This window comes from Schistocerca nitens, chromosome 2 (assembly GCF_023898315.1).
Source record: "Schistocerca nitens isolate TAMUIC-IGC-003100 chromosome 2, iqSchNite1.1, whole genome shotgun sequence".
In the NCBI taxonomy this organism is placed as follows: domain Eukaryota; kingdom Metazoa; phylum Arthropoda; class Insecta; order Orthoptera; family Acrididae; genus Schistocerca; species Schistocerca nitens.
In genome coordinates this window covers 242,535,343-242,546,401 of record NC_064615.1, presented here as the reverse complement: position 1 = coordinate 242,546,401, position 11,059 = coordinate 242,535,343, and positions in this window count along the sequence as shown.

Below are 11,059 nucleotides of genomic sequence, written 5' to 3'. Positions count from 1 at the left end.
TTGAAAAAGTAAAGTAATATTTACAAATAACAAATAAAAGTATCAGGTACAAGAAACATTTATTGGGCGAAAGAGGCACTAATATACACTGTTCCACCTTTGCTAATCATCTGCTAATTTCCGCACACAAACCGAAATACGTCGAAGAAATTTCGATTTTTCATAGAGAAGAAAAAGGTCATAGGCTCTATGTACTCGAAGAGCTGAAGATTTTCAAACATATTTCTAAGAATGATGGCCTCATCCTCAGTGAACAGTTACAGCTACGCAACAAAAATTTTTTCAATGGTTTCAGTCCGCAGCTAGCGGAATTTTGATTTCCCTATTTTTTCCTGCCTCATCGTTTTCTTCGAATCTCATAGATATGTGCTACTAATGTTACCTTCATGCAAATATTTTCTGGATTGTATAGCTGTTTGTAAAATTATTCTATATTATTCTGTTCTTTAAGTAATAGTAATTTCTTTAAAGCTTCTAAATTGGCTCTTAGTTATACATAATCTGCTTTATTACCGCGTATTTTCAAAAATACATTAAGTTCTCTTCTTTTATATTTTGTTTTTAAAATTAACTGTTTTTTTTTCAATTGTTTCTGTTGTAACATTTTAAATGGGCACATGTCACAGTCCGCGCCCGATAGACGTATTGTTTCCGCGGTAGCAATGTAAGCCACTGGGCCGATCAGTCTGATGTTCCTAGCTAGGCACAAGTGGCAAAGGCTAGAACGCTTTGTTTTATTTTTGACTTGAGCATAGATGCTCTAAATTCTGACTATTGCTCTCTCGCAACGTAGTTTTACGTAAGTAACCTTTGCACGAAATGATAATCGTCATCTTGGTTAAAGTGTTTTTTGTCATACTTAATTTTCTCTGTGTTATTTTATAGGGTTTATCAAAATTTCATTCTGATGAAGACACCCTTAGTAGGTGTCGAAACCTAGGTCAGTGTCCAGATCAGTTTGTTGCAACCGGTTGGCTGTATAATACTATGCTGAAACTGGTATAAGGTTGCTGAGTAAAAACCATGTACAAAACTGCAAATAAAATTAATTGTTAATAACAGCTCCAAATTTCGTTCTGGGGGAACTGCACGGGGGACAAAATCACGAACATCCCCAGAATCATTATAAAGGCCGCTACAGCAACATAGGCCAAACCCCAAAGTATAGCGCTTACAAGCCAGAAACTACAACACGACAGACATTCTCGGGAAAGCCTAGAAAACAATGGACTGAGGTCACGCATGCTCGCGTGTTACCAACTGTGGAAACCGGAAATTCCTAGAGGGACGAAATCAGGAGCAGGGACGATATTAGAGCCTCTTACCTTTTTATTCAACCCGGGTAATTCTTTCTCACTTTCACTGAGGATTTCAGTGTCACCAATCTTGTCTTTGACTTCCTTCCACCCTAAATTGTAATCCATCTTCTGAACGTTTCAATTAGAATATTCTGAGCCGCTCGGGATTAGCCGAGCGGTCTTGGGTGCTGCAGTCATGCATGGACTGTGCGGCTGATACCGGCGAAGGTTCGAGTCCTCCCTCGGGCTTGGGTGTGTGTGTTTGTCCTGAGGATAATTTAGGTTAAGTAGAGTATAAACTTAGGGACTGATGACCTTAGCAGTTAAGTCCCATAATATTTCACACACATTTCTGAGAATATTCTGAACTAAATGCCATTTTGCAATTTTTAGTTGCGTTCCAGTTCTTGAAAGTGTTTCATTAACCATCGGTTTACTAAAAGATAGCATCGGTTGATCGGTCACATCTTGACGCATCATGGAATCATATACCTGGTTACTGAAGGTAGACTGTACTACAATAAAGGAGCCTCAGAGTCGTTGAAACCATTGCACTGAAAAGACTACTATGGAGACCTTCATCAAACTGACGCCACAAAAACAACAGACACGAAATGGGCAGTGATTATTTGCGACAGTAAATTTGGTTTTATAATAATAATATTGTTAGTTGTATTTGTGAAAACATCCAGCTTATTATTAATTTGTAAAATTGCTATAACTATAGTTTCAGAGGCAATTCAGCTGTGTTTTGAAACGACGAAAGACATATTAAAAGACAGGGCATGGATGATGCTTACTTCAGCCTCCTTCAACGTATGTGTTCCCATTCTATCAACTTCTTCTTTGTCAGATGATTGAATGCAAACCACACTACCACTGAGAGCTTCACAGTTTGTGCATCATGTCCACAACTACACAGGTGTCCAAAATTAAAGGAAAAAGCGGAAGTTTAGCAAGGTTGCCTTTATTTGCCACAAAACAGCATAAACAGTTGATAGTAAAGTAGCAAAAATATAAAGAATACAGAATGTAAGCAACTTGAGCATGCGCAACGGTAGAGAAAAATGTTCTTCATTTTTTTTCCAACACAGCGAAATTGCACACACCCATTCCAACAACTAATAATGTGCTCAGTATGGGGTGTGACCACCTGTTGCAGCAACACAGACCTGACAACGACGGGGCATGCTGTAAATGATGTCATCAATCTCGTTGAGTCAATAACACCCGTTCCTCCTGCAGAGCAAGTGTCGGGGAGTAATTGGTAGATCGCAACGTGATGCAACGCGTCTCTCTACTGCATCCCAGACATGCTCTATGGGATTCAAATTGTAAGAGCGAGCCGGTTACGCCATGCGTGCAATATATTCCGTTTTCAAGAAAACATCAACCACTCGTGCTCTATGAGGACGAGCATTATTGTCCATCAATACGAAGTCCGGACCCACAGAACCTCGCAGCAACCGCAAATGAGGTCTCAAGATTTCATTACGATACCCGACAACAGTTAAATGTTGTCGATTCACGCGTACAATTTCATGAAGGGCTGTTCCAGTGGTCAATGTTATCCCGGCGCACACCATCAGGGACCCTCCTCTTCCACAAAGTTTGGATTCCGAAATCGTGTTCCACGTTCCCTCCAAATGCGAATCCTTCGAAACTCACTCTTCAGGCCAAATAGCTACTCATCTGCAAAAGAACATTGGCCCATTGTTCGACCGTCCAGGTGGAGTGTTGACGGTTCCACTCTACACGTTCCCTTCTGTGAAGACGAGTCAGAGGCACACATACAGCCGGTCTGCGAAAATAAAGGCCACTCTGCCGAAACCTTCAGTACACCGTTCAATGGATGCTGCGAGGTGAGATGCAAGTTACTGTGCAGTACTAAGGCGGTACCGTCGTGCCCTTACAGCCAAATAACGGTCTTCTCTCTCTGACGTCACACGTGGTCGGCCCTGCGTTGGTCTTCGGGATACAGTTTCGGTCTCTCTAGAAACAACGGAATGATTCACTTTACGGGCCACATCAGCTTGTGACTGTCCTGCTTCCTTCCTTTCTACGCCTCTCCATTGCAGAGAGATTGGTAGGTGTCTTCTCTGTGCCGTACCCCGCACCGTCCGCGACTGTGCACACGGAGATTGTGGATGTGGGACTACTTCGTTTGATGGGTGACCTGACGTCATCGACGGCGTGGTTGTCTGTTGAACGGAATAACATCTTCCGTGCAGAAAACGATCGTACGCGCATTGTTGGCAGTATATATGATAACGTGACTTAGACACAGCACGGGGAAACAGCGGTTTGTTGCTTTAATTTTGGACACCAGTGTATGGTAAAGAGTGGACAATGTTTCATATGAAAGCAAGTAATTGAAGCTTCAACTCCTACATTATACAGCTTCGGTTTCCAAACTAACCTCGGTCTCAGTATTTGCATTTATAGGTTACCTCTTAATCATTCCTTTCAGAATACCACTATATCATCAAATAATATTTTCTGAGGTAATTCTAAGTTAAATCACTAAGAAGAATAAATTGTAAGAAAAGAAACTTCCGCATTTATCCACTACCAACTTTTACAGTTAGATAGAGTTTAAACTAATTAACATTAAGGAGCTACCCGTGCCTCAAGTAGGCATATTTCAAATTCTTATTACGAGCGGTGAGTTAAGCCCACTCCTTAAATGTGTCAGTGGCTGTACTGGCTTAGGTATTTCATTTTCACTTTAAGCGAAACAAGTAACTGTTCCAGTCTTAATTATTATTATTAATTATTATTATTATTCTAGTCTTTATTATTATTAATAATCATAATTTACTTAAAGTACACTTTCTATCGATAGTATCCGTTGCCGTGCGGGATTAGCCGAGCGGTCTAGGGTGCTGCAGTCATGGGCTGTGCGGTTGGTCCCGGCGAAGGTTCGAGTCCCCCCCTCGGGCATGTGTTTGTCCTTAGGATAATTTAGGTTAAGTAGTGTGTAAGCTTAGGGACTGATGACCGTGACAGTTAAGTGTCATAAGATTTCACACACATTTGAACATTTTTGATAGTATCCGTACATCCCCCAAAACGTACGCTTTTCATATTAGGTGCATTGTGCTGCCACCTACTGCCAGGTACTCCATAACAGCGACCTCAGTACTCATTAGACATCGTGAGAGCACAGAATGGGACGCTCCGCCGAACTCACGGACTTCGAACGTGGTCAGGTGACTGGGTGTCACTTGTGTCATACCCGAGATTTCCACACTCTTAAACATCCCTAGGTCCACTGTTTTCGATGTGACAGCGAAGTGGAAACGTGAAGGGACACGTACAGCACAAAAGCGTACAGGCCGCCCTCGTCTGTTGACTGACAGATACCGCCGACAGTTGAAGAGGGTTGTAATGTGTAGTGAGCAGACATCTATCCAGAACATCACGCAGGAATTCCTAACTGCATCAGGATCCACTGCAGGTACTATGACAATTAGGCGGGAAGTGAGAAAACTTGGATTTCATGGTCTAGGGGCTGCTCATAAGTGACACATCACGCCAGTAAATTCCAAACGACGCCTCGCTTGGTTTAAGGAGCGTAAACATTGGACGATTGAACAGTGGAAAAACGTTGTGTGGAGTGACAAATCATGGTACACAATGTGGCGATCCGAAGGCAGGGTGTGGGTATGGCGAATGCGCAGTGAACATCATCTGCCAGTATGTGTAGTGCCAACAGTAAAATTCGGAGGCGGTGTTGTTATGGTGTGGTCGTGTTTTTCCATGGAGGGGGCCTGCACCCCTTGTTGTTTTGCGTGACACTAGTACAGCACAGGCCTACACTGATGTTTTAAGCACCTTCTTGCTTGCCACTGTTGAAGAGCAATTAGAGGATGGCGATGAAGTCTTTCAACAAGATCGAACACATGTTCATAATGCACGGCCTGTGGCGGAGTGGTTACACGACAATAATATCCTTGTAATGGACTGGCCTGCAAAGAGTCCTGACCTGAATCATATAGAACAGCTTTGAGATGTTTTGGAACGCCGACTTCGTGCCAGGCCTGACCGACCGACATCGATATCTCTTCTCAGTGCAGCACTTCGTGAAGAATGAGCTGCCATTCCCCAAGAAACCTTCCAGAGCCTGATTGAACGTATGTCTGCGAGTATGGGAGCTGTCATCGAGGCTAAGGGTGGGCCAACACCGTATTGGATTCCAGCATTACCGATGGAGGGCGCCACGAACTTGTAAGTTATTTTCAGCCAGTCTCGACCCACGGTAGGTGCGTGCTTCTGATGAATTTCCAAGACACCGCTTGATAAAACAAATGACACACCTGGAACACATGGTCTGATGTCATGCCGCTTCGTACACGTGTACGCGTACACACCATAGTTGGATATAAAGATGATTGGAGTTCCAACTCTCTGTGAGGGTAGAACGGCCTTCGTAGTGGGTTCGTGTTTAATGTTTTTACTACGCCTTGTCGGGTTTACAAGGGTCGTGAACAGCGTCAGATGATGACTGATCACTATGAAGGACACAGGGAGGAGACAGCATTATCAGCACCTGATAGAGTGTGAATGGGGCTTCTTTTAGGTTACCTTTTGGTCGGATGGTCGAATAGTGCAGCTGGTACCAAACATGTTTTATCGGGGACAGATCTGGAGATTTTTCTGACCACAGGAGAACCTCAACATCACATAGACAGTTCGTAGAGGCTTGTGCTGTGTTTTCTGTTGAAATATGCGACTACGATGCTGTCTCGTTGAAAATTAACGCAACAGTCAGTGTAAGTAGGCTGTTTAGGTTTTTTATGTTGGTAACGCCACGTAGCGCTCTGTATGAAAATCACTGACTGTGCTGTGTGCAGTCTGTGGCTGGTTGGCATTGTTGTAATATTCGCTATTGTAGTGTTGGGTAGTTGGATGTGAACAGCGCGTAGCGTTGCGCAGTTGGAGGTGAGCCGCCAGCAGTGGTGGATGTGGGGAGAGAGATGGCGGAGTTTTGAGAGCGGGTGATCTGGACGTGTGTCCATCAGAGACAGTAAATTTGTAAGACTGGATGTCATGAACATATGTATATGTATATGTATATATGTATAATGACTTTTGAACACTATTAAGGTAAGTACATAGTTTGCTCTCTATCAAAATCTTTCATTTGCTAAGTATGCCTATCAGTAGTTAGTGCCTTCAATAGTTAGAATCTTTTATTTAGCTGGCAGTATTGGCGCTCGCTGTATTGCAGTAGTTCGAGTAACGAAGATTTTTGAGGTAAGTGATTCATGAAAGGTATAGGTTATTGTCAATCGGGGCCATTCTTTTGTAGAGATTATTGAAAGTCTGATTGCATTGCGCTAAAAATATTGTTTGTCAGTTTAGTGTTGATCAGAATAGGTAAAGAGCGAAATGTCTAAGTACGTTCAGTTCTGCTCAGCTGTTTGAAAATCAAATAATGTAAGAGGTTTATCAGCACAGTAATTCAGAAATTTTTCTAAGGGGAGGTTTCATCAGTTGACCTCAGTCGCTGAAACTGCTCTGCAGACATCATCAACTTCATATGAAGGTGCTAGTCTGAAGATCGTCTAAGACTAGGCCGAAACAGGTCGTTTTAATAAAATAACCTTCGCGATCTAGACTGTTTTTTCACTGATTTTGTATGTCTGAGGAAGTACCGAAACCAGACAATGTAGTGATGTTGGACGCTGAGGTCTGGAGGGAAGTCAACGCTCGAACTCATCCCATAGAGTTCAGGTCGGGACTCTAGTGCATGCCAGCGCATTTTAGGAACGTGTTTACCCACAAACCATCGCCTCACAGACGCTGCTTTATAACAGTGTGTAGAGTCATTTTGAGAGAATCATTTTCTGTGACCTGTTGCTACACAGTACGCAATACACAACGCTGTGCAATGTGTTTTCTTGAACACAATGACATCTAAATACACCTCATAATATAACAACACCCCGCCCCCTTCCCCGCTGTTGGCACTAGACCTAATGGCATGAAATGATATGAAGATGGCATCTGTTCTTCCGGACATGTCTGAAAGAACAGATGCCATCGGTGACCGTGCAGCTCTCTAGAATGAAATTACAATTAAATTAATACCATTAGCTGCAGACGGGCATTGATATACAGGGTGGTCCATTGATAGTGACCGGGCCAAGTATCTCATGAAATAAGCATCAAACGAAAAAACTACAAAGAACGAAACTTGTCGAGGTTGAAGGGGGAAACCAGATGGCGCAATGGTTGGCCCGCTAGATGGCGCTGCCATAGGTCAAACAGATATCAACTGCGTTTTTTAAAATAAGAAACCCCATTTGTTATTACATATTCGTGTAGTATGTAAAGAAATATGAATGGTTTAGTTGGACCACTTTTTTCGCTTTGTGATAGATGGCGCTGTAATAGTCACAAACGTATAAGTACGTGGTATCACGTAACATTCCGCCAGTGCGGACGGTATTTGCTTCGTGATACATTACCCGTGTTAAAATGGACCGTTTACCAACTGCGGAAAAGGTCGATATCGTGTTGATGTGTGGCTGTTGTGATCAAAATGTACAACGGGCGTGTGCTGTGTATGCTGCTCGGTATTCTGGACGACATCATCCAAGTGTCCGGACCGTTCGCCGGATAGTTATGTTACTTAAGGAAACAGGAAGTGTTCAGCAACATGTGAAATGTCAACCACGACCTGCAACAAATGATGATGCTCAAGTAGGTGTTTTAGCTGCTGTCGCGGCTAATCCGCACATCAGTAGCAGACAAATTGCTCGAGAATCGGGAATCTCAAAAACGTCGATGTTGAGAATGCTACATCAACATTGACTGCACCCGTACCATATTTCTATGCACCAGGAATTGCATGGTGACGATTTTGATCGTCGTGTACAGTTCTGCCACTGGGCCCAAGGGCAATTATGGGATGATTGCAGATTTTTTGCACGCGTTCTACACTCCTGGAAATTGAAATAAGAACACCGTGAATTCATTGTCCCAGGAAGGGGAAACTTTATTGACACATTCCTGGGGTCAGATACATCACATGATCACACTGACAGAACCACAGGCACATAGACACAGGCAACAGAGCATGCACAATGTCGGCACTAGTACAGTGTATATCCACCTTTCGCAGCAATGCAGGCTGCTATTCTCCCATGGAGACGATCGTAGAGATGCTGGATGTAGTCCTGTGGAACGGCTTGCCATGCCATTTCCACCTGGCGCCTCAGTTGGACCAGCGTTCGTGCTGGACGTGCAGACCGCGTGAGACGACGCTTCATCCAGTCCCAAACATGCTCAATGGGGGACAGATCCGGAGATCTTGCTGGCCAGGGTAGTTGACTTATAACTTCTAGAGCACGTTGGGTGGCACGGGATACATGCGGACGTGCATTGTCCTGTTGGAACAGCAAGTTCCCCTGCCGGTCTAGGAATGGTAGAACGATGGGTTCGATGACGGTTTGGATGTACCGTGCACTGTTCAGTGTCCCCTCGACGATCACCAGTGGTGTACGGCCAGTGTAGGAGATCGCTCCCCAGACCATGATGCCGGGTGTTGGCCCTGTGTGCCTCGGTCGTATGCAGTCCTGATTGTGGCGCTCACCTGCACGGCGCCAAACACGCATACGACCATCATTGGCACCAAGGCAGAAGCGACTCTCATCGCTGAAGACGACACGTCTCCATTCGTCCCTCCATTCACGCCTGTCGCGACACCACTGGAGGCGGGCTGCACGATGTTGGGGCGTGAGCGGAAGACGGCCTAACGGTGTGCGGGACCGTAGCCCAGCTTCATGGAGACGGTTGCGAATGGTCCTCGCCGATACCCCAGGAGCAACAGTGTCCCTAATTTGCTGGGAAGTGGCGGTGCGGTCCCCTACGGCACTGCGTAGGATCCTACGGTCTTGGCGTGCATCCGTGCGTCGCTGCGGTCCGGTCCCAGGTCGACGGGTACGTGCACCTTCCGCCGACCACTGGCGACAACATCGATGTACTGTGGAGACCTCACGCCCCACGTGTTGAGCAATTCGGCGGTACGTCCACCCGGCCTCCCGCATGCCCACTATACGCCCTCGCTCAAAGTCCGTCAACTGCACATACGGTTCACGTCCACGCTGTCGCGGCATGCTACCAGTATTAAAGACTGCGATGGAGCTCCGTATGCCACGGCAAACTGGCTGACACTGACGGCGGCGGTGCACAAATGCTGCGCAGCTAGCGCCATTCGACGGCCAACACCGCGGTTCCTGGTGTGTCCGCTGTGCCGTGCGTGTGATCATTGCTTGTACAGCCCTCTCGCAGTGTCCGGAGCAAGTATGGTGGGTCTGACACACCGGTGTCAATGTGTTCTTTTTTCCATTTCCAGGAGTGTATTTAGCGACGAAGCGTCATTCACCAACAGCGGTAACGTAAACCGGCATAATATGCACTATTGGGCAACGGAAAATCCACAATGGCTGCGACAAGTGGAACATCAGCGACCTTGCCGTGTTAATGTATGGTGCGGCTTTATGGGAGGAAGGATAATTGGCCCCCATTTTATCGATGCCAATCTAAATGGTGCATTGTATGCTGATTTCCTACGTAATGTTCTACCGATGTTACTACAAGATGTTTCACTGCACGACAGAATGGCGATGTACTTCCAACATGATGGATGTCCGGCACATAGCTCGCGTGCGGTTGAAGCGGTATTGAATAGCATATTTCATGACAGGTGGATTGGTCGTCGAAGCACCATACCATGGCCCGCACGTACACCGGATCTGACGTCCCCGGGTTTCTTTCTGTGGGGAAAGTTGAAGGATACTTGCCATCGTGACCCACCGACAACGCCTGACAACACGCGTCACCGCATTGTCAATGCATGTGCGAACATTACGGAAGGCGAACTACTCGCTGTTGTGAGGAATGTCGTTACACGTATTGCCAAATGCACTGAGGTTGACAGACATCATTTTGAGCATTCATTTCATTAATGTGTTATTTACTGGTAATCACACTGTAACGGCATGCGTTCTCAAAAATGGTTCAAATGGCTCTGAGCACTATGGGACTCAACTGCTGAGGTCATTAGTCCCCTAGAACTTAGAACTAGTTAAACCTAACTAACCTAAGGACATCACAAACATCCATGCCCGAGGCAGGATTCGAACCTGCGACCGTAGCGGTCTTGCGGTTCCAGACTGCAGCGCCTTTAACCACACGGCCACTTCGGCCGGCTCATGCGTTCTCAGAAATGATAAGTACACAGAGGTACATGTTTCACATTGAAACAACCGAAATGAAATGTTCAAACGTACCTACGTTCTGTATTTTAATTTAAGAAATCTACCTGTCACCAACTGTTCGTCTAAAATTGCGAGCCATATGTTTGTGAATATTACAGCGCCATCTATCACAAAGCGAAAAATGTTGTCCAACTGAAACATTCACATTTCTTTACGTACTACACGAATATGTAATAAAAATGGGGGTTCATATTTAAAAAGAGGCAGTTGATATCCATTTGACCTATGGCAGCACCATCTAGCGGGCCTACCATAGCGCCATCTGGTTTCCCCCTTCAAGCTGGATAAGTTTCGTTCTTCGTAGTTTTTTCGTTTGACGCTTATTTCGTGAGATATTTGGGCCGGTCACGGTCAATACACCACCCTGTATATCAACTGGGACAGTTGAATATGTTTGCCTCGACCTTGACTCGAACCCGGGATCTCCTGCTTACATGGCAGACGCTCTATCCATCTGAATCACCGAGGGCA